The sequence below is a fragment of the Haemorhous mexicanus genome, chromosome 5 (genome assembly GCF_027477595.1).
Source record: "Haemorhous mexicanus isolate bHaeMex1 chromosome 5, bHaeMex1.pri, whole genome shotgun sequence".
Taxonomy (NCBI): Eukaryota; Metazoa; Chordata; class Aves; order Passeriformes; family Fringillidae; genus Haemorhous; species Haemorhous mexicanus.
The window spans coordinates 5,903,918-5,930,600 of NC_082345.1; the positions used below are offsets into that span (position 1 = coordinate 5,903,918).

General features: G+C 41.0%; 1 protein-coding gene across 5 annotated transcripts in view; it reads right to left on the minus strand.

Annotated features, from left to right (window-relative positions):
- ERC1 (ELKS/RAB6-interacting/CAST family member 1) overlaps positions 1–26,683 on the minus strand; it is a 280,985-nt gene that overhangs the window by 64,451 nt on the left and 189,851 nt on the right. The gene's annotated exons all lie outside the window — the stretch shown is intronic.

Genomic DNA, 26,683 nt, shown 5'->3' on the forward strand with positions numbered 1-26,683 from the left:
AACATAGATTTTTTCTTTTAATACATGTTTTATCAATTTGTGATCACTACAGCTGAAGTCAGTTTTGGGGATGATTTCTTCTCTAGTGTCATAACTACTTACTACAGTCCTGAAGTCTCACACCATTACATCTTGGTGATCTAGTCATTATTTATTAACTTAACAAGCCTGGCAGTTTCTCTGATTTGTATCCAATAAATAGATATATCTGACAAAACCCCATTTCTCCATTATTACTTACATTTAACACAACATTATACCTAAAGTCCATAGCAGGATACCATCCACTCTTTGTGTAACTTTTATGATCCTTACATTATTTTGACTCAAAGTAATGCTATAATTTATACTCTTTTTTATTTCCTCAAAACCTCCATTATAATTAATATACAACACCATTACTTTTAGATTTCCTGAACAACTTGTACCCACATTTCAGCTCTGAATATTAGTCTATTTCTCACTAACTGCTGTTATCCCTGTGACATCCAGTTTCATGTTACATACCAGATGTGTACAGCTACTTCATTTTGTTGTTCATTTACAAACATCTAAATACTCTTCCAAATACCATTCCAACAAATTTTCTTGTCAGAGCTATGCACTGCTTTCATTATTTATTGCCCATCTGAGCACCAACCTGGATGTGCCTGGCCTAACCTCCTACTCCTTCTTCTCTGAGGGGTCTTTTGTACATTTGTCCAAGCTTCTCTTCCAGAACTACTTTGTCTGATTTCTAAAAGGAAATATTTTCTTCAAGGTCAGACCTTTTAATATTAATTCTGTAAATGATGTATTTGGACTTTGGTGGTAGTGACAGCAGCAGCACTGATGCTGATCTCTGTTCCATCCTAACCCCACCTATACCTGTATTTCAGTCTTTTCTGGTTGCTGCTACTGCCCAGGAGAGGGATTAAAAAAGGAGCACAAGAAATGCCAAGTGTCTGGATAAGGACAGGAATGGCAGCATCAGGGGAGAAAGAGGCTGGAAGCAGTTTCATTAAACACTGAGGCATCACTTTGCCTCCTGCTCCTGGTAGCTCCAATGGCTGCTGCTCAAGTAGTGCCAAAAAAAAGTGTTTCTAAGCAAGCAGGAGATGTTGAAAGGGTTGAGGACAGAAATGGAGCAGGTGTCAGGGGCTATGGATAAAATTTGGATATATTTAGTTCTGTAATTGCAGCAGAAGGGGCCTGAGAGGTTTCATTTAATTTCCTTTTTCAGATCCGGGTCTGAAAGCAGGTGTAGCTACTTGCAGTCCCTGAGTGCAGATCTGTTTGAATGGGCACTACAGCATTTTCTGCTGAGTTTTGAGGATAACTTCCCAGATGCTTGAAGCAACTGGCATTCTACAGTAACTAGGGAGCATCCTACCACCTTCCTTCCTGTTTTTACCTCTATCCAGTGCCTGTTCTTCACGAGATGAAACCAGAGCTGCATGCAGTAAAAAGTTTAAGGGACTGAGCATGTGTACTCTGCTCCAGAACAAGCACTGTTAAGCCTGACCTAAACCATGCAAACAGACCTTTGACAATCCTTTATCAGATCTCTGCTAAGCACAGTAATGATACACTCCAACTCAAAGCCTTTTTGCATGTAGAGATCTAAAGAATTTTATTGAAATAAAGAGAAGCTCAACCACCCTAAAGTAAGCTGTTACTGCCTGTTTTGTAATGAGACACAAATATGTGAACCTTAAGCAACACACAGAAAGTGAGAGAGCAAGCCATTCATATGTGAGGACATTGGAAAAACCTCAGTTTAGCACATTCTAGCAACCAACACCTTTTCAATTAAACAAATCTGAAGCTGTGTTTATGCTGTAGTTTGAACAAAAATCCCTTCCAAACTGCCTTATTGAAGAAACACGATCACAGATAAATTTACAGATGTAGCTCTTAGCATCTTAAAAATGTAATAAACCTCCAAATTTCAAGACTATGAAACAGAGAAAAACAGAATAAAACCAGCTTGTATCATACAAGAAACTGGCTCTCATGAAAACTTGCCTATACTATAGATAAATGAAAGTTCCCCTATCTTCTAAGCATCATCTAGCTTATTTTGGTAAAACTGACCTTTAATTGGTTGTACAATTGTTAGGAATTATCAGGTGGCATTTGCTTAGTTAAGACATGTGGCAAGGTTAATTTCTTGCAAAAAAAAAATCTTGCAGAATTTGAAAATGTTTAAATGTTATCTACTTTATAAAAAAAAGAAAGTAAATAAAAAAATAAAGGGGCAGAAAATAACTGCAAGGCAGGGTGAACATGTGTGACATGGGCAACTCTTAATCCTGAAACTATCCTTAAGAAATAGGTGTTTTGGACATCAATAGAAATTCTGAGCATTTTCTGAAGAGTACAGACTAATGAATTTACAAGAAAATATCAGGATGCTGCATGCAGAAGAAATATTTCAAAAACTGAAAGGCCAACACTAAAGGCCTTTCAGTTTTTGAAAGGCCAAAAGGAAAGCACCAAAGGAAAGTGCTAGATTTTAAAACTAACAACTGCCAAATCCAAAACATGCAAACAAACAGTGTCAATAGGAATAGAAACATGGCTTAGTGGAGCTGAGGGTCAGGAGCTACTCTTCACTCCTGTCATTTGTGATTTGACCAAAAGCACATCATTTAACTACCTCTGTAAATGCAAATGCTACTATTTACTAAAGAGCACATCTGGTAACATCTGTCAAACAGTGACATTCTGAGCTGAAAACAGTCAGGCCTCTTTCTTTTTGTTGCTTATTGCTAACTGAAAGGAAAAAGGGGATGACCAAAACCTTGCATGCTCATTTCTGCCAGGAGCACCATGACTGCACTGAGATTTTTCACCTTTTCACACGAGAAACTACAAGGCCACAGAACTACGAAGGAAACACCTGAGCAGCAAGAGGATTCCCCAGCAGACACATGGCAGAGTGGGCAAGACAAGTGGAACTGGCAGCCAGGAGCAAACCTGCCTTTATGGATTTATGGCAGGCTCCCAGTTCAAGGCCCATCTGGCTGGGAAGGGGGAGGCTGGGAGGACCATGCACCGCTCACATTTTTGCCATTCCTGCTGCGGTATGGCGTGAATAAATCACAGGGCTGAGGTCAGAACAGCCAGCCCATAAAGTGATTCATGGGCCCAGCAGCACATTCCCCCAGGACTATGTACTTTATTACAGTAAACCTCAGAACAAGATACAATTTCCTGTCTCAAGGAGCAGCCTTTAAATCAGGACACCTGGACAGCCCCGCAGCCGCTTGCAGAACAATGGGGCTGAGCCCCACCACTGCCTCTCCTCCTGGCCCTGCTGCCTTCACCCAACTCCACCTTCAGAGAGCCTCCTCCTGCCCTACCTCTCCTCCTGGCCCTGCTGCCTTCACCCAACTCCACCTTCAGAGAGCCTCCTCCTCCTCTACCTCTCCTCCTGGCCCGGCTGCCTTCACCCAACTCCACCTTCAGAGAGCCTCCTCCTGCCCTACCTCTCCTCCTGGCCCTGCTGCCTTCACCCAACTCCACCTTCAGAGAGCCTCCTCCTGCCCTACCTCTCCTCCTGGCCCTGCTGCCTTCACCCAGCTCCACCTTCAGAGAGCCTCCTCCTGCCCTACCTCTCCTCCTGGCCCTGCTGCCTTCACCCAACTCCACCTTCAGAGAGCCTCCTCCTCCTCTACCTCTCCTCCTGGCCCTGCTGCCTTCACCCAACTCCACCTTCAGAGAGCCTCCTCCTGCCCTACCTCTCCTCCTGGCCCTGCTGCCTTCACCCAACTCCACCTTCAGAGAACCTCCTCCTCCTCCTGCTGCTGCTGCTCGTTACTGTGGTGACAACACCATGCAGGCAACACACTGATATAATCCTATTCTTCAGACACAGCTCCCCACCCAAGAAATAAATACTCTCCATATGTTGTTTTTTTCACTGCATTTTAGCTTTTAGGTCTCTTCTGCGCTGTAAAAATTGGATTCAAAATGTTAAGGGAACAGAGGAACTGAAAGGGAAATCATTGGTTTCTCTGTTTGCAGGCAGACCCTGCACTGGAATGGTTTTTTTTCTTCTTTGCAAGCTGAAGAATCTGACATGCAATTTAGGCTGTAATATGGATGTTCTCACTGTGATCAAGGGCTGTGATCTGAGTTTTGGGTTTGGCATCTGGAAAGAAACTGAGGTGGTGACAGAGATGATGGTATTGTTGGACTCCTGAGAAATCTCCCTCCCAGCTAAGAGTAATGCTGCTCTTACACCACAGGTTATGTTTCCAGGAGAAAGGAAAGAGAACTCATTTTAAGCCACGAAACAATGCAGTGGGTATTTTCCACTCTCAATGTGCTGTGGAGCTTTACTTCTCTAAACATTTCAACCAGACAGAGCTCCCAGGCTCTAAAGGAACAACCTGCCGTGGCTGGCTTGTATTCCAGCTGTCCCTCAGTAAGGGTGAGGCACGTGCTGGCTGCACTTCTGCAGTTCTCCTTGGAAGCAACAGGACACCTCAAATGGGAGCTTCCCATGTTCACACAAAACAGGACAGAGGAAAAACTTGCTTTGCCTCCTTCAGATCCATAATGGATCACCAAAACCAGAGCTAAACTAGGGTCTATTTTTTTTCAGTATGCATAGCTCACGATTAAGAAATGGGAAGGGAAGCTTCCCTTTGAGCATTTAAAGGGAATTATTAAAATTATTTTCCTGCAGCTTTGATGACAGTAAGTTATTCTGTACAATCACTACAAACAGTGGAAAAAATCCTGATAATTTTTACTCTCCAAAGTTCTTTTGGATCCTAAAACTACAGCCATAACAAGGTAACATGTCCCTGGGAAAGCTGCTTCCTAGAAAACAGACACACCTGAAAGATGTTCAGAGGACAAAAATATAAGAAAAGGTGATAAAGCAGAGGAAGTTTTGGGAAAATTTAGATGATATTTCATCAAATAGTGTAAGTTAAGAATGCTATTGAACTGGTCAAGCAAAAAAAAAAAAAATTAGGTAAGGAAAGAGGAGAAGGAAAAGATTGATAAAACAGATGTAAGAAGCAATAAACCCATCTGATTTATCCAAGACTGAACCTCCTGAAGCTATTTGTTTCACAATTACCTTTCCTACAAGTGAAAACAGTTGTGTGGAAAGTAACTTCTTCCACCTGCTTATTTTATTTTGTTTTATGCTGCTTAAAGGATCTCCTTAACTTCAGTGGATTGTTTCAGAGCTTACAGTAGGCAGAATTAAGGCTTATTGACATTATCCAGTCTGCTTTCCTGTAGAGAATAAATATTTACATCATACCCAGTTGCTCCCAATCATTTATTCTGGGAGGGCTTAAGGACATTCACTTGGGACTGAAAGCCACGAGGAAGCCAAGGCTGCTGTCCTTGTGAGTTTGTCCCAGTGGTTAAAAATTTTTACTGTCATAGTCTGATGGCTTTCTATTTCCAACCCTTCTGTTCTCAGTTTCTGGATAATGATCCTTGTTTTGACTGTCTCTGCTTGAATAAAGTATTTTAATATTACTATTATTGATTTTCTAGATATTAGAACTATACAGAGTCTTGTGACAACTGTATCAACTATCCTATAAAACAAAACTAAAATCTTCACTCTATTCATACTCATTAATCCTATTTTTATGTAGCCAAAGCCCTTCTGCTGCCAAGATCACACTTTTTTCCACAACATGGCCAAATTTTTTCCAAGTCACTCCTTTCCAAATAATGCACAGTAGACTTCATATTGTTCTGATTTAAATGCTTCATGTTCATATGCACTTTGTGTAAATTGCATTAAGAAGCAATTTGAATGGCCCCACATGTCTGCTGTCACCACTAGGGAACACCACACTATTTCCTGTATCACCTGCACTGTCATTTTAGACTTGCTTCCAGCTCACTGATCAAATGATTATCAGCATCCAGCCCAGCACAAAATCTATTGAGCTCAAAAATGAATTCCACTGTTCAGTTTTAACTGTAATGGGAAAATGCTGGCAGCTGATGCTCCCTTCAAGCATGTTGTCTATACAACACTAGCAGGTAACATTAAGGAACGCTTTTCAAGGACATGCAGTGATAGCACAAGGGGTGATGCCTTCAGTCTGACAGAAAATGGAATTAAATTTGATATTTGGAAGAAATTCTTCACTGTGAGGGTGCTGAGGCACTGGCAGAGGTTGCCCAGAGAAGCTGTGGATGCCTCATCACTGGAAATGTCCAAGGCCAGGCTGGATAGGACCAGGATGGAGCCTGGTCCAGTGGAAGGTTTGGAACTGGATGATCTTTAAGGTCCTTTCCAAACCAAACTGTTCCATGATTCTGTGATAATGTTGGGGATTGGTCTTCTACAGAAGATTAATTATACTTAATGCAAAAAGTTACTTATACTAAACAAGACTGGGTTTTTTTAACCAAACTAGAGATAATCAAGGAACCATATCACATTTTTTTGGCATTACACATCTTACACAAAGTAATTTGACTGGTATTAATTAAAGGCCTATTCTTTATGTTATCAGAATATTTTATCAGCTTATTCATCACTCTGCTCATGAATTGTAACAGTTAATCAATTCATAGCACATTAGCCACCCTCTGCCTGCTATTCTGCAACACTTCCAGGACTTCAGCATTTCCGTAACTTCTAGAATTTCACCAGAATTCCAGTATTTATTAAACTTTCAAGGAGCCAAAATTCCCTTTCACCAACTTCTCTAGTTTTCTTAGATTCTAAAACCAGCAGTATACTACCCCCAACACATGTGTAACTTCTTCAGCAGTTTCTTATGTTGGGAAGAGAAGTATGGAAAGGCCACAGTGCCTTTCTAAGAAGAGGCAAAACCATTTCTGTTCAAGTCCTATGTGATCCAAAACAACAATAAAGGAAGTTACAAACCAGTAAAGTAACATTTTAGGCATACTACAAATACTTCAAGTGGCCTAATAAACTGAAAAAAAAATCGTTCTTGATTTTGTTTTTTTCAGTAATTTGAATTATGCTATTTTACTATCAATATAAAACAGCAGTTTTTTTATAATTGAACAGGGTTTTTTGAATGCTGGCATTAAGAAAAAAATAGAGGTCTTTCACCACTATAGCACATACAAATGGTTTCCTCTCTGAAACCAAAGACAAAATTACCACTGACTTCATATAGGTAAGAGCTGTGTTAAGGGACCAGACACTCACTTCCTTCCAAATGGCTTCAAATATTCAATACAAGTTCCCAAAAACCTTTCAGCATTTCATCTATCTACCTAAAAACACACATAAAGTCATACTTAATAGAAAGCTCCAAACATTTTAATGTTGCAAAGTGAAATCTGCAGACATTAGAAACATAATTTTAGCTCTGCATGCTTGTGGGGATGCTTTATGCTGTCTCAGTCTTCTGTTAAATGAATGCATACAGGTTTGGCCAAAGGACCTGGCTTTCATTTAATCTCCAAGACCTTATTTACATAAGATAGTAACACATTCAGGGACTATGGCAGGAAAGCACCTTAAGTTGCTTAGCAAAATCATCATCAGGCAGAACAGAGATTAACGCTGGCAGATCCCTAGGAATCTTTTAGCTAATCATTTGCAGCAAAGTGCTTAAGTGTGACACAGAGTGGCTTCAAGGGTGGAGTGAAAAACCAAGTTTTGATTTTTAAGTTTTGTCTTGAATGCGTCACCCCCAATCCCATTTCCAAAAATCTGATATTCTATTACAGAATAACATAATATTCTATTATTAACATGATTTCACTGCAAAACAAAGTAAGGAAGCAAAAGGAAATGGGAGATTTTTTTTCCCTCTCACACATCTTGATTTTTTACTTACTGGTGCAATAGAAACAGGGGGAAGGTAAAGGTGACTAAGTAGAATAAATGTAGAAATGAGAAATCTCTCCCCTTGAAGGCAGTACCATTTATAATCTTCTATTTAAAGGTAACCTAATCACAGCTGTGTCCATCAAGACATCCCTTTGCAGTCCCTTGACCTGAGAGCTCGTTTGTGCAACGTGCCAGGGATGCCATGAAAAGCTGAGCAAAGTGCCAAACTCTCTGGCTGCTCCAGGTGATGTTCTTTGGTTACAGCAAACACCCAGGGAAGCCTGTTTTCCTGCCCTGCAGACAAGCCCATCCTAGGAAAGCCTTACCTGTGGCAAGCACAGCCCAGCACAAGCCTGGCAAGGGGATTAACACCTCTGCCTTTCATGTGGCTGCAGCACCTCCCCGGCTGGCTGGGAGGGAACCGTGTGTCCAGGCAGCTGTGAGAGCCCCTCTTCCCAGCAGGATGGGGACATGCTCCCAGCAGAGGTCACTCTGAGGGGAGGAAAGCAATAACAACCTGGCTGGAACAGACACCCTCTTCAGGGAAAAGCCACTCATTTATGTTTTCGGTCTCGTACACCTCACTGCGAAAGATTCTGAAGTGATTAATTTAAAAATAGAGCAGGACAGTCAGCTCTAGAAACAGAAATAAAGTACACACACTAAATGTAACCTATTTCAACCTACAGAAAATACTTCTGAGAGTAATGGCTAAAAAGACTGTCTGGGAAAAAGAATGTTTTAGAACAGGGAGGCTATCACACCGTAACAGCTTTACAGCCTTCAAGTCAATGGCTGTTTTTCATTAATATGGCTGGTCAATATTATTTTGTTTAAATTAGCATTTCACATATTTTTGATGTCCTGAATTAGCTGCCTAGCTGTAGACTTTTTCTTTTCCTTTCCCTCTAGTTGAGACTGCTGAAAAGAGTGAAAGAATGCTACCTACAGAAGAATTTTTGGTTTCTATTAAACCCTTTCAGAGCAAGAAGTGATGTCGGCATAGTCCAAAGCAGTTGGAAGAAATAAAATGGCAGCTGAGAAGAGACCCCAGACTCTCCAAAACAGTCTCAAATAGGTAGCAAAGGATGACTGTGTGACCTCAGACAGCACATTGCTTCCTCAAAAAAAAGTGATTTATGACTGATGAGCAATGTAACCAGCATCAGACAATATGTCACCCCAAAGGACACAGACAAAAGCTGTGTTTAGATTAACATACTATCCTTAATTTTCCACATACTTTAATCACTCCAAGCCCTCAAATGTTCTGCAGTTCCTCAATTATGCAAAAACAAATTAAAATCCAACAACTCCAAATGAGTGTGTATGACACACACCCAGCCATGCATGGGACTCCAAACAAGCACATCTGATGGAAACAGTAACTCTCCCTAAATCTAAATGCGTTTTTGTACAGAATGAGAGAACTTTTCCAGGTTCAGAAGAAGTACAGGAGGTGCATCCATGCTACTCAGTCATTTTGGGAGGGGAGGGTGTGGGTAGAAGAGAAGGGGGTTTTCACTGCAATTTGGTTACAAAGCTTGTTTGCACAGGGCTGTGCTGGCCTCATGGTGGCTATTCATAAGAGATCCCCAGAAGAGCTGTAAAGTCTGCCTATAGCCCAGGTGCTATAATTGCTGTCTGTCAAAACAGAGCTGTTTTCTCAGCAAACATTTCAGAATGCCCAGTGCTAAGTTGATTAGTTAGTGGGTTTCTGGGGAGGAATATAAGGATGATGGCTGAGAGACAGAGCAAAATTGATGACTCAGAGACAAAACTTGGATTTCATTAAAACACTCCAGAGAGCGTTTAATTTCTCAAAGAGAATTCCTGCCATTGAAAGGGAAGCAGGTACTAGGAAGGAGTTATTACCAATAATGTCTAATTTCCACTGCAAGGAACATCAATCAGCTCAAGAACTGAACAGAGGAGTGTTATCAGTTCAGGATCTGGCTCAGCTGTCCCTTGAGCATGGCTGTTCCTACAGAGATACCATTCCCATGCCAGAGATGCCATTCCCTTTCAGTACACCCAGCCAGCTTCTGAGGCTTCTCTGCAACACAGGAGCTTCGAGGGGCACCTCCACCTTCAGAGTGTTCCGACTCCACATCCAGACTGCTCTGGGTTGCTCATGGGGAAAGGCAGACCTGGCTCCCTCAGCTTTCAGCAGCACTGACCACACAGAGTCCATGGAAAGCACCACATGAGCTCATCTGGTGTATCTGGACAGGCTGAGCCTGTGCAGGGCTTGGACACCTGAGCCTGTGAACTCCAGAGAAAACACTTCTGGCACGAAGCTGTGCATGGGGACCTCAGGGCTGGAAGAGGGGGACAGCAGGAGGACTTGGCACGAGGGAAAAAGGAAGGAAATGAGGGGCAGAGAGCACAGCAAGGCTTCAGCCATCTTCTCTAATTAAAGAAACTCTTCACAGACCCTTAAAGTGGCAGAAGGCATTAGGGGTGTGCTCAGGCCGTGACTTACAGCTTCCTACCTCACCAGCCTGGTTGAGAAGGCAGCAGATGGAACCCATCCACAACCACAGCAGCCCCTTACAGACCCCTTCAGGAAGGGCTTGGTGCAGCAAGCTCATAATGGCTCTTCCTGTACATTTATCTGCAACTTCTGTGTTTTCCATTAGTAATCACTGCTCCTGAACATCCACGGTATTAAAGCAACGTCATTTGTACTGCTCAGGTTACATCAGTGTCAACACTCACTCCAAGTCCTGGGCTTTCAGGGCTTTGGAATTTTGCCATCAAACTTCCCTTCAGGCATGGCAAAGTGGGGCTCTGCCTGCCCTCATTTCCCAGGCACCTTCACATAAGGATTTTTACAAAAATCCCTCTGCAAGCATTTAAGATGTTTCTGTTTTTCTCCAACTAGAAATGTCTTTGATTATCATTACTGTTATTATATTTGACAAGGGTTAATTGTGAAGTCTCAAAATGTACATTAAATGATACAACTAAAATGCAACGCTTTGTTAAATTCACTGCAGCACAAGTTCCTACTAGAGTGCACCTCTATTTTAGTATTAGCTAACACATCTTAAGACTAAAGAGGGCATGACAATGGGGAGTTACAGGGGTAGCTCAAACAGTAAAAACAAAAGGTACTAACATTTCATGATCATTTAGGAAAAAATGTTGAATTGATAACAAACTTAAGCATTGTAGTAATTTGAAATTCTAATGATGCAATGGACTGATATAACAATTTCTGAGATTTAATACTGATTAACTAATTTAATGATTTTTAACATCACCCTGAGGAATACAAACCTATCATTACTCTATTTTTTTCAAACTATTGGTCATTATAGAGCGGTCTGGGAATGCACCTGTGAAGCAGACATCATGCCAAAAGGCCTTCAGCAAGCTCTCTGGCCCACTTGAAAAGGCATTTATTTATGTTATCACTCTCAGCATTGCCTCAAACCAGGCACTGGCTGCACAAGTAGAATTCACCACCCAGAATGACATGCACAGGTTCCCTTCACAGCTACTGAGCCACACACCTCACAGTGGAATCAGAGCTGGGCAACAGAATGAGAACACATGAATCAACAGGAGAACAAGAGAATACCTGTTTTGTCCCCAGTTCTGGGAATCAAAACTGCTGCTGTGAGAGCATCTATCTGTAAAAGTGGGATCCACAGCCCACAAGAGCTTGCAGGATACACATCTAACCAAGGCAATGGCACACCACTGACTGTCCCAAGTACACTCCAAGTGAAAACTGAGTGATGACAGACTGGGGACAGGGTGCTGATCCCCTTATTGACAGCTGCTTACTGACAGCTTGTTCTAGAACATTATCTGGGAACTGGGAGATTTTGTCTCACAACTTCAAACCCCCACTGTAGGGTGCCACTGGAGTAACCAGGCTGTATGGTGTATTTCAGGATGTATTTTAGGATGTATTTTAGGATGACTTCCTGTGCAGAAGGAAATACAAAACTGGGGCTCTTTACTAACAGTACTCAACAAGGTCCTCACTTCATATTAAGCTATTTTAAGCATTTTCTCTTTTTTATTGTCTTGATGTTACACTTATAATCATTATGTCATTAAACAAGCTCATACCAGGTCCACAACATGCTTTCCACTTAAAGAAAGTGTAGAAGACAGTCCTGCATCTAAAAAAGAAGAACAGGTGGACTCTGCAAAGTCTCCTTTGCACATCCAAGCAAAGGTGGTGTTTAAAAGTTAGTCCTCTGCACTCTGAAAACAAATACATCTGATATGAGGAACTACCACAGGAAATATTCTGTTCTTCAGGGTTATTTGCCAGATTAACCATTGGTTTATTGATTGATTCTTAAGGATTAAGCCTTCAACTTCCCCATTTTGCTTCAAACCATAGTGACCACAACTGCACAACAGCAGCTGTTCCACCCAGAAGGATCCAGCTGCTCCTGTTCCAGTAGGATCAGGAATGGCCTCTGAAAAACCACATAGCTGAGCCTGGACTGCTGTGGAGACCAAAACCAAGCACTGCCAAAATTTGGAGCTGATGCCACTCTCAAGATGGAAAACCTGAAGAGCAGTCAAGTTATCAGTGGGCTTTGTAAGGGCCAAAGGGAATTTTTCAACAGGGCAGGAGATTATGCAATGCAAACACAACTCAATGGAAAAACTGGATCCAATTATAAATACAGAATTTTATTAGACACTTTCTAGCCCATGCTGAAGAACAATAGTCTTAACTTGTTGATTTCTGTGCTAGAATTTGTTTTTCCTCCAACTAAGTTGCATGCAGACATTCCTCTTTTTGAATCAAGGGGCAACCACACTACTAAAAATTATCATTCTGTCTCCTTTTATATGAAGTTTCCAAATCAACCAAGGTTACCAGGGTTGCACATTCCATGATAACACCAATATGTCTGAAACTGAGCCTACAGCTGACTCCTAAACAGGCCCAGGACCTGAGGGCTCCAGATTTAACACTCCAGTAGTGTTCCAGAATCAAACACATTTCTAGAACACAGACAGACAGTTAGATCAAGACCTTGTACTACCTGCCAAGAAGCTACAGTATTCAGGATTTTTGTGTCACTCAAAAGAGACAAATAACAGACTTCATGTGGCTCTTTACAGATATCTTTTCAATCACAGTTTAGGGCACAAAAAGGTGGACAACATGAATTATTGAATTAATGTCTTATCATCTAAATGGCTGCCACCAACACTGATCTTTCTGTCTAATCCTGTTTTAGTAGGGTCACCAAGCTCATTCCCAAAGACAATCATACCATATAACCACTTTCAAGTGCACTACAGTTTCCTCTTTAACCACTAGCTACCAGAAGATTTCCATAAATTACACTGGTCTGCTGTCTAAGACAGCAGAATTCTAACCAGAACCAGATTGGGGCCCAGAGCTTGAACGTAAAAACATTTTCTGAGGCTTGATACACAAGACAGGGATTCAGAACTACTCCACCAAGTTTGAATTTGTAGTTAGGAAGGACATTTCCAGTTAGAGTCATATTATGCTGCAAGCTGTGGTAGCATCATGTATAATATGGGGAACAGCAGGCAGGAGAACTTTTCTTATGAATTTCCTTGAATAATCTGGATTCCTTTGCAGTGGAGAGGTAATAACTTCCCAAACACTCTAGAACTCTTTAACTGGCATGCAAATGGAAATTTCTCCATATGTTCAACAACTTCCAGTGAAAGTTACACAGCTCAAAATATCATACACAAGAATCTAAAATACTGCAGGCAGCATCACTTGCTTAATAAAATCAAACAGATGAAAGATTGGGCTCCAGTCATTTTTGCAGCCCCTCTGGTATGATGGATACAAATTCCCATGCTGTTACATTTCATAGCAGATGAAAGGATCTCTGTGATAACCTTTCACACCCTAAAGATGCTCCCTCTGGATACAACTTGCATTGCCATTTTATTCACACCAACAGTAGCAAACAGGATATGGTGGGGAAAGTTCACCCTGCACAAGCTGAGATGCCTCACTGCTGCAGCCACAAGACAATAAAAGAGATTGGTTGAGATTTTTACAAGTTCTGACAGCCAATTCCACTACTGCTGGCTGGCTCATAGGATTTAAATATCTGCATCTCAAGTTTTATAACTTGCCTCCCTAAGGAATTACTAAGCTTCTTTCCAGAGACTATTTAGAAGGGAAACCATTCACTTTGGAAAAGACAGGTCTAATGCCCTTACTCTGGGGGCTCTGGTTTTGGCTTAGTCCCTTCTGTTCCCTGTCAGACACAACAAGAGTGAACCTGATTGCTGTGAGTCAACAATTCTAATCCATAAAGTTCAAACATCAGGATGCCAAGGACCAGGCTTCACTCACAAGCATTACTGTGTCAGGCTCTTATTTCCTGAAATTAATGGAAAAATCTGAGGTAAAGGAAGATAAAGTTACAATAAGGAGGAATAAAAACGTGATTGCAATTGTAGCAAAAGGCAATCAGATAGATATTTCCATTACAGGGAAACCTAAAGCAAACTTAATTTTTAGGTTGCAAAGAATCCCTGTGTGATCAAACTTCTTAAAAACTGTTTGTAGGCACTTCTGAAAGAACTCCAAATCTGCTTCCTCCAATCAAGTCTTGCTGTTTTCAGCAGCAATCAGGGTAATTGAGGTGACCACAACTCCAACTAACCACTTAGACCTGATCCACTTCGACACTTGATAATATACAGAAACACTGCAGGAAGAGGCATTCTTAAGAGAAACAGGATTAAAGCCATATGACAAAAATATCTGTAGATTCTTAGTGTTATACCACATCCACCTATGCAACTAACAGAATTCTGCTGCTTGTCTTTTTAGGTAAAAGTCCATGATTTTCTTAGCATCTTCCTTGAATGATTCCAAAGTCATTTGGGCTCAATGTTGTCTCTTTAATTTCAGTACTCTGTGTTCTGCAGGAAACACTTTGTAATTTCAGCCTTTCAGACCTCAATGCCATGCTTTTCTCTTGGTTGCATTTCTTCAGTTCTGTTATAACCTGTAACACAGCCTACTGGCCCAGTCACTCATATTTTGCCAGCACTGAGAATTACACTATTAAGGATATTATACAGCACATCCCTAAGCTCATTCCAATATCCACTTATGAACCTGTTGTCCAGGAATCTAAGCCACATTTGATCCTGCAGACACTGTCTCCCCAGTGCAGACTTCTCTGTGGCCATGAAGCCTCAGGACCTGCTGCATAAAGTGTTTTCCCATGTTTTAAGCATGTTTGACACTTGGGAGAAGAGTAGAGCCTCCCCGTGTAGCTCTGACCTCCTGTCCCAGCAGCCTTGTCTACATCTGTGCAAGAGTTAAAACTCAACATGGAAAATAAATTCCTTCTTCCCATGAAGAAAATATTCTTTGTCACTCAGCAAGTGGCATGGTAGTGCATCAGTAAGCATTGTTCCACTCTCGTAATTTCCCTGTAACGAAAATTTTAAATAACATTTGATGCTCTGTTGGGTGTCCATGACAAGGTGTTGGCAGCAGAGGGACTGCAGGAGCCTCTGGAAGAAGAGACCAGGGCTGCTGTGTGTTGGACACAGCCAGCTCCTGATGGCTTCACAGGATCCACTGCAGGACACTGCTCAGCCCCTCAGCCCAGCTGGTGCCTTCTCTAGGAAAACATTTTAGAAAGAGCAAAACCTACCCCAGAGCAAAGGAAGGGCGTGGGGGGAAAAGGGTGAGAAACAGCACTGGGAAGAACAAGATCAGAGAAGGAGGAGGACAAAGAGGTGCTCCAGGTACAAAGTACACACCTGCTGAAGCTCATGGACAGCCCATGGTGGAGCAGATAGTCACTGCTGCCCTCCTGATCTTTTCCTGAAGGACTGCAGCCCCATGGGGAGAGCCCACACTGGTGCAAGGAATGAGCTGTGAGGCTGCTTTGCTTGCCCTGCTAGATTTAGGGGGAAAAGTCAGGATTTGGTCAGACACTGGAACAGGTTTCTCAGAGAAGCTGTGGATGCCCAGTCCCTGGAAATGTTCAAGGCCAGGCTGGATGTGGCTTGGAGGAACCTGGTCTAGTGGAAGGTGTCCCTGCTAATGGCAGGGGGCTTGGAACTAGACGACCTTGAAGGTCCCTTCCAAACCAATCTACAAGTTCTCAGAGAAACTGTGTACTGACCATACCTCCGTGCACTGAGAGGAGGAGTCTGGAGTGCTGGACTGAAGGGGAGTGTAGGAAACAGGACTGGAAAGGTGCTGTTTTATTGTTTGCCTTGGTTTCTCACTGCCCAAACCTTTAACTGGCAATACATTCATTTTCTCTGAGGTGACTTTGTTTTGCCCATGACAGCAATCAACATCTCCCTGTCTTTACCATGATGCATGAGCCTTCTCATCCTATTTTCTACTGTTGTTGTGTTGAGGAGGGTGAGTGAGTGAGAGGCTGGGTGGGAGTTTAGCCCTTAGCCAAAGTTAACCCACCATAGACCTATTTTTATGTTCCAAGACCAGCTTACTTGTAACATGAGAAGGAAAAGTCTCACTGGAAGTAAGTCTGTAGATTCCCATGCCAGAGGTGGCTTTCAAAGCTGTTGGTAAAGTTCTAGGTATGAACTGGGGCTCAGAAGTGCACTTCCTTAACTCTGCAGGCTGGAGGAGGAAAAGATCAGCTTTTATAAAACGAGACTGATTGCAGCTATGGGCATCATGGAATGAGAAGAAATGAAAGAACTGTCACCATGCACCCTGCACAGAAGGAAAACTGTGCTGGATGAAGGAAGATTCAGCTGAGCCAGTAGGGGAGATCAGGGGCACCTGCTCTTCAAAATGCAATTCCCCAAAAGCAATGAACCACAGCAGGCAAGTGCACTCAGTTTACTTTTTTACCTGTTCTATGCATTCAGCAAGGAAATGCTATTTCTTAAATGCTGCCTCATCCAGCACCTCTGCCATGAACTACACTGAATACTGTGGTGTTAAAAAATCAGCTTCAATTCTTGTATGATACAAGGATACAACAATCAACTCCTCACTTTTAACAAAGTACTCCTTTTTTTTTTCCTACTGAAAACATTTTCATGCTGTCTTTTTTCCTACTCAGCCAAAAACAAAAGTGATTTTGGCTCTAGGCCATCACAATAATCAGCAAAACCAAGAAACTTAATCACAATGGCAGCAATGTCAATAAAGCCCTGGAAGAAGCCAAAGGTTCTGTAGAACCTTATTCAAAAGGAAATGTTTCCTAGGCTGAAGTGCTTCCCTTTAGCTCTACAGGATGGCATCAAACATGCTCTCACTCCATTCCCAAACTTCCTGTGGGAAGCAGCCAGGTGGGTTTCTGAGGATGATCTTCCAGGACTGGAAGACCATTAAACATCAGTAAGAAACTAAAGCAGGTTGGAATGGTGACTATGCAGGATCAGAAACTCTGATACACCCTGACTTGAGAGTATAGTCAACAAAAAAGAGAGGGGGGAAAAACAAAGGACTGAAGGAAAAATGATTTCTGGGAAGAAAATCACTTGGCATTTTCTAACCCCCAGTCAAGTTTAAAAACAGTTTAAAATTCTGCTTACCTTGAGCATAAAAATACGGGAAGCTGAATCTGAAGGGACTGTATAAGTTGGATGGTATTCATCAATATAAGTTGCTACCTAAGCAATAAGCTACCTATATTCATCAATATAAGTTGCTAAGAGGTACTTCTAATCAACTTACAGCTGTTTTTCTGCTTGATTTTTTGTTATATTATACAGGTGTCCTAATTCTCCCAAGAATTAGAACACCTTACCTAATGACTACCACAAAACACTGAAACCCAAGAGATTTTAGATAGAAGATAAAACAGATTGCCTTTACGCCCAAGTCTTGCATAGAAGAAATTTGGAGATGACTTTTGATTTTTTATGTAGTAGCTTCAGTTTCCAGAGTCTGCTTCTCTACAAACAGTGAGAAGAGGAGAAGACAAGACTCAAAGACAATGTGATCAGGATAACACCAGTATCATTCTGAAATGTACAAAACAGTTGCTTTTCTATGGCAAAAAAATTGTGTTCTCTGTATCAAAATGGTTTCTATTTTAGACATGAATAGTAGACACATACCACCACCAAGTGCATGTAATACAAAATAAATCAGCAGCAGTATGTCCTTACTATATAATTACAGAACAAATGACTGAATTTTCATCTGTCCAGACAAGAATGTTTGGATCTGTTGCTCTATATTTTAGGAGAAATTCTGACAATGCTGATCTGATCAAAACAAAAAAAAGCCCCTTCCTGTGTCAGATTCAAAAATGCCATTTGGTAACCTTCCACCCTTTCTATTAGAAGAAAAGGAACATTTTATGATAGAATGGCTACAAGATTCTTAGCAGCCCTGCTCAATGTCACTGCTGGCCTTATTTGAGGAAGACTCTTGAGAAAGGGGTTCATGGGACAAATTACTTTTTGAGCTTAGTGGGCACTTAACAACCACATGTCATTTTATCCTAAAATTTTGATTTTGAACAAATACCGTTTCCCCTCAAAGTAAAAAATGAGAAAACATGCATCAATTTCAATTAATTTGAAAACTACAAACTACAACCACAATGCACATAAAAGAGACTGCTTTTTGTTAGTCATAAATAACAGTCCATGGTGCCAACTCCTTGGTACCTCTTCCACATCCATCAGGTTAAAAATAATTCCCTCTTCTCACGAATCACAACATTCATGGTACAGATGAGGCACCGTGTAAGGAGCAATTCCTTCAGTAGCAAACAAAGTTGTTGGAGCCCTGACTATACCAGATGATGGGCACTGGCATGGCTAACAAAGCAGTTTGCCAATTAAAAAGGGACACATCTAATCTGAAAGTGGTTAGGTATTTTGACTGTATAAGCAGGACTATTTGCATTCCCACGTTTTCAAATACTGCAAAAAGTTTATGTGAACAAGGCAGATGAAGTAAGAAATTCTGAAATTCCTGAATTTCTGCCTCAGAATAGAAGGGCATATGAAGGCATCAAATAACTTGTATGAAAATATTTACTTCAGTCTTTATGACTGCTAACAATTAAACACACAAATTAAGTTTTTATAAGGATTTCACATGGTTCCCAACATCCCTCACATCCAATCCCACCCATTATACTTGTTGTCTTTTCTCAAGGCTCAACTTACTATTTTTTCCTTTTTGGACTGGTTTGTACCTACAAAATATATCCCTGCAATTGACATGGGCAAGCCCATGAATGCAGACATTGTTACAGTCATATAGACACACTTATGCAGAGACAGCTTGGGCCCATGGGCTTGGGAAAAGAAGCTGTATCAATTTAAGTCATATTTATAATGACAAAATTGCATTCAGTCTAAGGGTCACAGTAACGATTGCGCTGAGTTGGCCCTTTCTGGTAGGATCAGAAGGGGGGCAGGGGAAGAAACACCTTTTACCAAAATAGTTAAAATGCTATAAAAAAAGTCAGTCTATGCAGCCTGGGCCTTATAAGGAAGTGTTTTTAAACATTTATTTCTTGAAACACAAGGTTTCAATCAACAGCCACTGGAGACTCTGAGGTCACGATCTTCCCCCTCAATGTTCTGCACAAAGGTCAGAGAGGTTTTCCCTCTATGAATGAAGTTGCCTTCCAAAGCTTCAGCTTTGGAATAAACTTCGAAACTTCAGCTGTGGAATAAACAGCTTCTAACCCAGCTTGAGAAACTCAGCATTGTTGTCTACAAAAAAGACAAACTCTTGCTCAGATATTTCATGCTTGTACTCTCTGCAGACTCTTTACAAATTGAAGGCCTGTAAAATCTTGAACCTTTATTAAGTCTGTCAGCAACAAGTAAGTTGAGAAGAACACCTAATATCAATGTAAGAAGCCTGGTGAGTGCCTACACTGTATTCCTCAGCTACCCAACCAGCTTGAAGTGCTTCTTACACCTCCACATGGCAGTATATCCACGCTGTGTTAGCACAGACATATAATGAACACTCATGCTTGGCATTAGCTGGACTCATGTCAAAAGTAAAATACTGTGAGGTTACAGGCAATCTGGAATATGTTCTAATGAAAGACAGAGGTTTAAAGAAAAAGTAAGAAAAACAAATGCTTTGCAGCATTTAAAGCAATGAAGGGAAAACACAAAGCAATGCATTTAGGATCTATCTCAAATCCTGATTGGAATACTTCAAGAATCAATTGTTACAGTCAAAAATGTTAGTAAGTGCCACCAAAGGTCAGAACTAAAATGGAAGGGGTGTGTTCTGCACAACCTCAGATGGCATTTTAAAAGGAGTTATTGTGCATCTGATAAAAACTCTAGTTGGTGCCACTAGCACTGCTGGGTTGGGCTGCCTGGTGCCTGAGCCCCACAGAGCTGCAAACGCCACCGCGGGGATTTCTTTCGCATCCACCGGTGATAAATTACGATACTGAAGCTTGTCCAGGAATGTATACTTGTTAATTTTGCTTTAGATGGATTCTATTAAAACGTGAAAATCTTGGCAAGGACTGGGGTGAGACTTGCCCACTGTCTGGGTCCCTTTCCCACCCAGCCAACAGGGCAGACTTTTTAGTTCATTATCACCTCATCAGTGCTCCTGTCAGTTGCCAGCAGTGAGAACTGGACTAAGCCACTCACTAATTCCTGGCCCTCCTGCCTCCACTGAAGCAGCAGTAAATCCAGAACAGATGGATGTGCTTTAACCCTCTCAATCCAGACACTTACTTTAATCAGTCTAATCAACCCACCCCGCTCAGAAGGAGGAATGAGTGACAGATGCAGGATGGTGGGACCGCTGCAGCTCAGATCCTTAACAGAAAACACCACCCTGCATCTTGGAAACTCTGCTGATAAGGGAGGCAGCAGGCCAAAGGCAGGAGGCCTCCCAGGCCAGGAGCAGGACAAGCCTTCTATCAAGAAGAAAAGCTAAAAAGGAATGGATAATAAAGCAGGGCAAAAGTTTATTACACATAGAGGTCTCAGCCCATTACCCAAGCTATGAATGAAGACCAGAAGGCAAGGGGTGGCTTTTGGTTTTGCAACGGAAGTTGCAGTTCAGGCCACTCTAGCAGCTTGCTGTCAGTCATCTCCTTCCCACAACACAAGTTTCAAACCTTGCCTTGTGTTGTCTGAGACTTATGGATTGCCATTTCAGTGCACTAAGCCAGCAGAAAACTAACATCAGAAAAATGTGGACATTTTATTGCTACGTTAGTGTCCTAAATTAGTGCAGTGGAGTTTTGTGAGCTGCAGACACAGCGCAAAGGAGGACCTGGGAGAGGGGAGCAGGAGCAGATGGGTCTGTAGCTCAGCCTGCCCTGCAGTCAGACCACAGATCCTCATGCTCCCAAAAATGTATTTTCAGTCTTGGCCTGCAGAGCACAGCTTCATTCACATAGCAGGGCAGAACCAGAAATTACATGTGAAGTTTAAAATGCTTCTTAAAAGGGATCTTACTGCATTGTAACATCAAGAGGAACTCTTCTGTTTATTTTCATACTCATATATTTCAATAAGACCTAAACAACTGTGGAGAATGTGGCTGAGTATAATATTCAGAAGGAATTATTTTTTTTTAAGATTCTATGTATGATTTTGTATTCCCTGGCCAGCTACAGAAGACACAAATGAAAAAAACAGCATTGCAGTGCTCTGGCATCTCAAATAGTTTTATACACTTAGAGGCTTCAAGAAAACCTACACTGACTTATGAAAATAAAGCAAGAAAAAGTAGTTGTATATTCATTTTAGAGCTTGGAAGCCTAAAAAGGGTCTTGGCTAAGGCAAAACTACACACCTAGAAGAACTTTGAAAGCCATTTAGAACAACCACCTTCAGTCTTGCCATTCTGTAGCACCTTATGTATAAAAAAGGAAAGACACATAGGAACACATTTAAAGTGTAGTAACAAAATGATAGCATATTGCAAACCCAAAGTCTGGGCCTGGAAAACATCCCAAAGTGGTGGCTCTGAATACAGATCAGCACATGGCATGAGTTATTAGGAGCATAAATGCAGCTTAATTGTCCTTCTCCCAATCAGGCTATTTTAACCTCAGAAGTCGTGTGATTGCAGCTTCTCTCTGTTTTACCTTCCCTAAATGTATATGAAATACAAGAAGAGAAATGAAAGAGTCAATTAGCCTCTTGCCCTGGACCATGTAAACAAGGACTCCTGTTTACCCCAGGGCCTAACTGAAACCAGTTCCCTGAAACCAGGAGAGGCTGGCAGGCACAATATGAAAAATAAAGCTTTTTTAAAAAAATAGATTTGTTTTATCACTTTTACAAATATGCTTGATTAAACCATGCTGCTCTTGCATCTTTCACAAGAAGAGTGTTTCCTTCTTTTAGCTTTGTTTTAAAATATAAGCCATACACAGAGATTTTAATCTAAATCTCTGCAAGATTTTGCATTTACTTTTATAACTGACAACTTTAAAAGTTATGAATGAGGAATACATAACATCCCAATTATTAACTAACACAATGCATTTAGAGCTCATCTCCATTCACAGACTTGGCTTTCCATGTATCATTTTGTTAAAATTTATAATTTTGCTCTTTAGCTAACACAGACCAGTATTTTCAGAATTACACAGTGGTATAGAATAGAAGAACAGCCAACCATGTGTAAGAGTAAGACTGTTCTGGCACTGGCCAATGAAACCAGGAGTCCCAAAAAAGTTGAAGGACCACTTAAAAGCTTAGTAACTACAGAAAAACACATTCATAGCTAGCTTTTCCTTAAGGATGATTACTGTAACAATCAAAAAGACAAAACATAGCTGAGTTTGGTGTAACTGTGAAACAGACTGGGAAAATATTTGGGCATGTGGCCGTTACAATTCTGTGAATTTTCAGTGAAAAGACAGTTGAGGACAGAAAAATTATCTAGCAAAACCAGACAAAAATGTTAAAATGACATTGAGAATCTATTGTTCTTTGTTAAATAATAATGTGCTAAAATTACACAAGTAAAAAATATTGATGTAGATTTGGTTGTTTTTGTGGTTTTTTTAAAGTACATAGTTCAGCCATTCAATGAGCTATCAAATACACTGTAGCATCCTCAAAGGAGACAGAGCCACTACTAGCAGTGTTTTAGGAATAAAATACTCTTCCAGAATATGAAGAAGAAACATCTCATTAAAACATTAAAAGACCCTTTCAGCCTCAGTGAGGCAACTCCCCTGTAGTGTGGAAGTGCCTTGACTGTGTTTGGGACTGATCATTCCACAGTTCCTAGGCAAGTCCATGATCCAAAGTCATGAAGACAATGACTCCTAATCCCAGCGAGCCTGGGAAGCCCTGAATGTGTTCCTGAATGTGACCTTTCAGTAGGGCTCAAGGAGATGACAGAACTTCTGTGGAAGCTGTGAGGTCTTGCAGCACAGAGTGTGCTCACAGTGTCAAATTCTGGGATGTCAGAAGTCATCTTGAAGGGATGGTGAGGGTCCTGTCAGGGCTGAGAAGCTGCCAGAGCAGACTGCAGCCTTGTCTCCCTAAGTGATGCTGATGGGAACTGTGATGATTCAGTTTTTCTAGCTGCCTGCCTTGGGATTGCACTGCCCAATTAATGGTGTCCAGTTTCACATGAGCTGCCCCAGGGTATGAAAGACAGGAGGCCAACAAAAGATAAGGAACATCCATGCCTTTCTGAAGAGGAACCTTCTGGAAGTCCAGTGGGGTAATTTAATGCACCAGAAATGGCAGCAGGCTCCCAGGTTCAGACAGCACAGTGCTGTTCTCCTCAGAACCAACAAATGAGGGATCAACAGGCACCTCAAAGCTGGCAATGAGCTCCTTTCTTATCCAACATACATCTTGTGTGTAGAATGGTGGAAGTCTTCAAAACATTTTTTGGAGTCCAATGTAAATCAGAGAGCGTCACTGGCAGGCAGAGAACGAGGTTCTGAAGACCAACCAAAGAAAAGGAAGTGGAGACTTGAGAAACAGAAAAGATAGGAAAGAACCTCACTGTGAACAAGAAAATTAATTTTAATACTGCCCTTTAAACAACATTTGAATAACAGCCCTCTGTTAATTCACAACAGCAAATGAAATCTTATTTTGGGAGTGCAAGATATAGCTAAATTACCTGACTGCAACTAGATAATAAATTGTCTAAACAACTTGGACAATTTATTCATGCCATTTGAATTTTTCTGTGTTGAGTTTCCCTTATTCCTAAATAAGATAAACACTTATTTTTTCCCCCCAAAGGCTTATTTCAGGAGTTAACAGGGACTTTACAACTGCTTTAGCATTTTCAGATGGAAAGTGCTATATCTTGTCAAGTATCATGAGAACTGAGGGCCACAGCATAAACTGAAATTTTAGAAGGCTGCACAATTAAAAAACCCAAAAAAGTCTCTTCCTAGAATGTGGAGAAAAGTCATTGTAACCCATTTTGATCAGCAAACTCCTCTTGTTCATCAAAGGTGTAGGTGTGCATTTCCAAGTCCCAGCAGACTGTCACCAACCTCAGCTGAGGTGCTGGGAAGTTGGGTAATGAAATACTTCCTCTAGGCTGTCCTAACTCTCACCTCAAATCAAAATACATAGTTAAGACATAAACTAGAAAAATGGGCAGTGCATGAATTCCAAAGAGGAGTGAGAGCTTTTTTTTTTTTTGGTGCATTCCTACAGTTAATATTTTTAGAAGTTTTTTTCTAAGACTTGTAGGATTTCCTTGGGAATAGAGCACCTGAAGGGCAGATTTTGTCCTTTACTATGCATGCTCCAGACCAGCCATGTCAGTATACAGAATGGGAATGAGAAAGTTTAACTGAAAATCCATGACTGCTGGTCATAAGGAGTTAAATTTTCCATCTTTACCAAGCAGGAATTTCATGATGATGGTCTGCTGATTGATGAATAATTGCTTCCAAGCTGGCCTGGCACTGGGAACAGGGGGTAAAGCAACTCTGAAGAGCTGAGGGTTTTATTTCATGCATCAGACTACAACTTGACAGCTCTTAAAAAGTATTCCTACCTTGAAAATACATTAAATTTTCATTAAATCATTAATCTGCTAAGAAACTTACAGAGCTTATCAGAGTCTACAGAAAATTAAATATACTTATTTATAAAATAAAAATGACCCATACACCAGGCAAGTCAAACAAAACACAAGTAATGCATGCACACTGTAGCCATGGGAGTGTCTGCACCACAAAAATGTGTAACCACAGCTGGACTGAGGCAGGTGTACTCTACAAAATACTAGACATAACTTACTACACTACCTACATATTAATACCTCTTTGAGAGTTAGTAAAATGAAAATGAAAGTAGAATAGAGACCTATTAAAAGATAGTGCATCTCCCATGTATGGGAATAAAGTTTTTATGCTATTTGTAGCCCTGACATGAAAACCATATAGCTGCCCAAAGCAATTTGTGTCCCTCTAAAACTATTTTCACTAAAAGCCTACAAGTTCTCTTTCAGGAACAGGCAACTAAAGATGAAGTTCTTACACTTAGCTGCATTCAAGTTGCACTGAGATTGTATTTGCCCATCAAACAGAACAAGAAATTCACTATCTGTATAAATACAATGAGGATGTATCCATGCATGTCATGAAGCAATGTGGAGCAGCCTGTCTCCCCAAAACAAGGGCAGAAAATGTACAGAGAGAGGTCCTGTCAGCTATGGTGTGTCCAGGCATCCCTGAGATCCACTTTTCCCCCAGGGACTGCTGTTCCCACGCTGCAGAGGAGGCAGAAGCTCCAGCAGCTGGAAGCCCTGCAGGGCATTCTCACAGGGATGGCATTCCAAGGGCTGTGCCTGACCCAGAGCATTGCTCTAGTCCACAGGCTTCCTCTGTCTGGGCCAAGTGCCACACTGAGACCCTCTGTGTGGCACCACACAGAGGTGTCAAACACCTTCTCCATTCTCCAACAGTTTACTTGCATTTCTGCATAAGTGCTGGTTTCTTTTGGCTCCAAAGACTTCACCTGCAGAGTTTCATTTTTCTGTTTGACACCTTGCTGTTGATTTTCCCTTACTGCACAAAAGAACTTGCTCCAGTGCCTCTTTCACAACTGCTTCTTTGTAGTAAATGAAAGCTTTAATAATTGTATTTTGATTGTAAAGTTGATTAGTTTCGACTTTGTTTAATTTGTGGCCTTTGCTGAGATCTTTGGGGCTGAGAATTAGAGAGCACACTGTACCACTATACTTTGGACATGGAGAGTTTGCCAATTTATTTCTTGCTTCATTTGTCACAAAATCTATGAAACTGCAGTCCAAAGCCAGCTTCATATTTTTAAAGGCAAGGCAAAAATGTGTTTGTTTTTCTTCTAAATTAACATCTCCTGGCTAAATTAATCTAGTTTTTCAAACTCAAAACCTGAGCCCTCACTAACAATGAGACTCTAGTAAGCAAGATAAATCCAAAGATCAGCTCAGCAAAACAGAACAGATTGCTTCTCTCCAATTACAGCACTGAAGTGGCAAGAAATGCATACTCAACTTTAGGTACAGACAAAAAAAACAAAAAATGAGGATGTACAAAGGATCTGTATGAGAATATGCTAGGAGAGAGAAACACATGAAGAACTGTGTATCTTACATGCACATTTCCCATGAAACATTTGTGTCTCAAACTGTTAAGACATCAAAAAAATCTACAAACCCAGTATATCTTCAGATTTTAATTCCTGACATCACTGAAGTTCTGTGGCCATGGGTGAACAAGTCACTTCATGTTTTGCTTTTCAGTTTACTCCTCTGAGGAACAACAATGGCATTTCTCCATTTTTATTAAAAAAGGTGACTTTGAAACGTAAAATCCTTTGTTGAAAAGAACGAAACTGAAAAGTACTATTATTTATAATTGCATTATAAATATTTTTGATGAAAGTGTGGCTAGATGAGATAAAGGCTTTTTCCAAATATAAGAAGATATCCCTGGCATTCTTTATAACCCA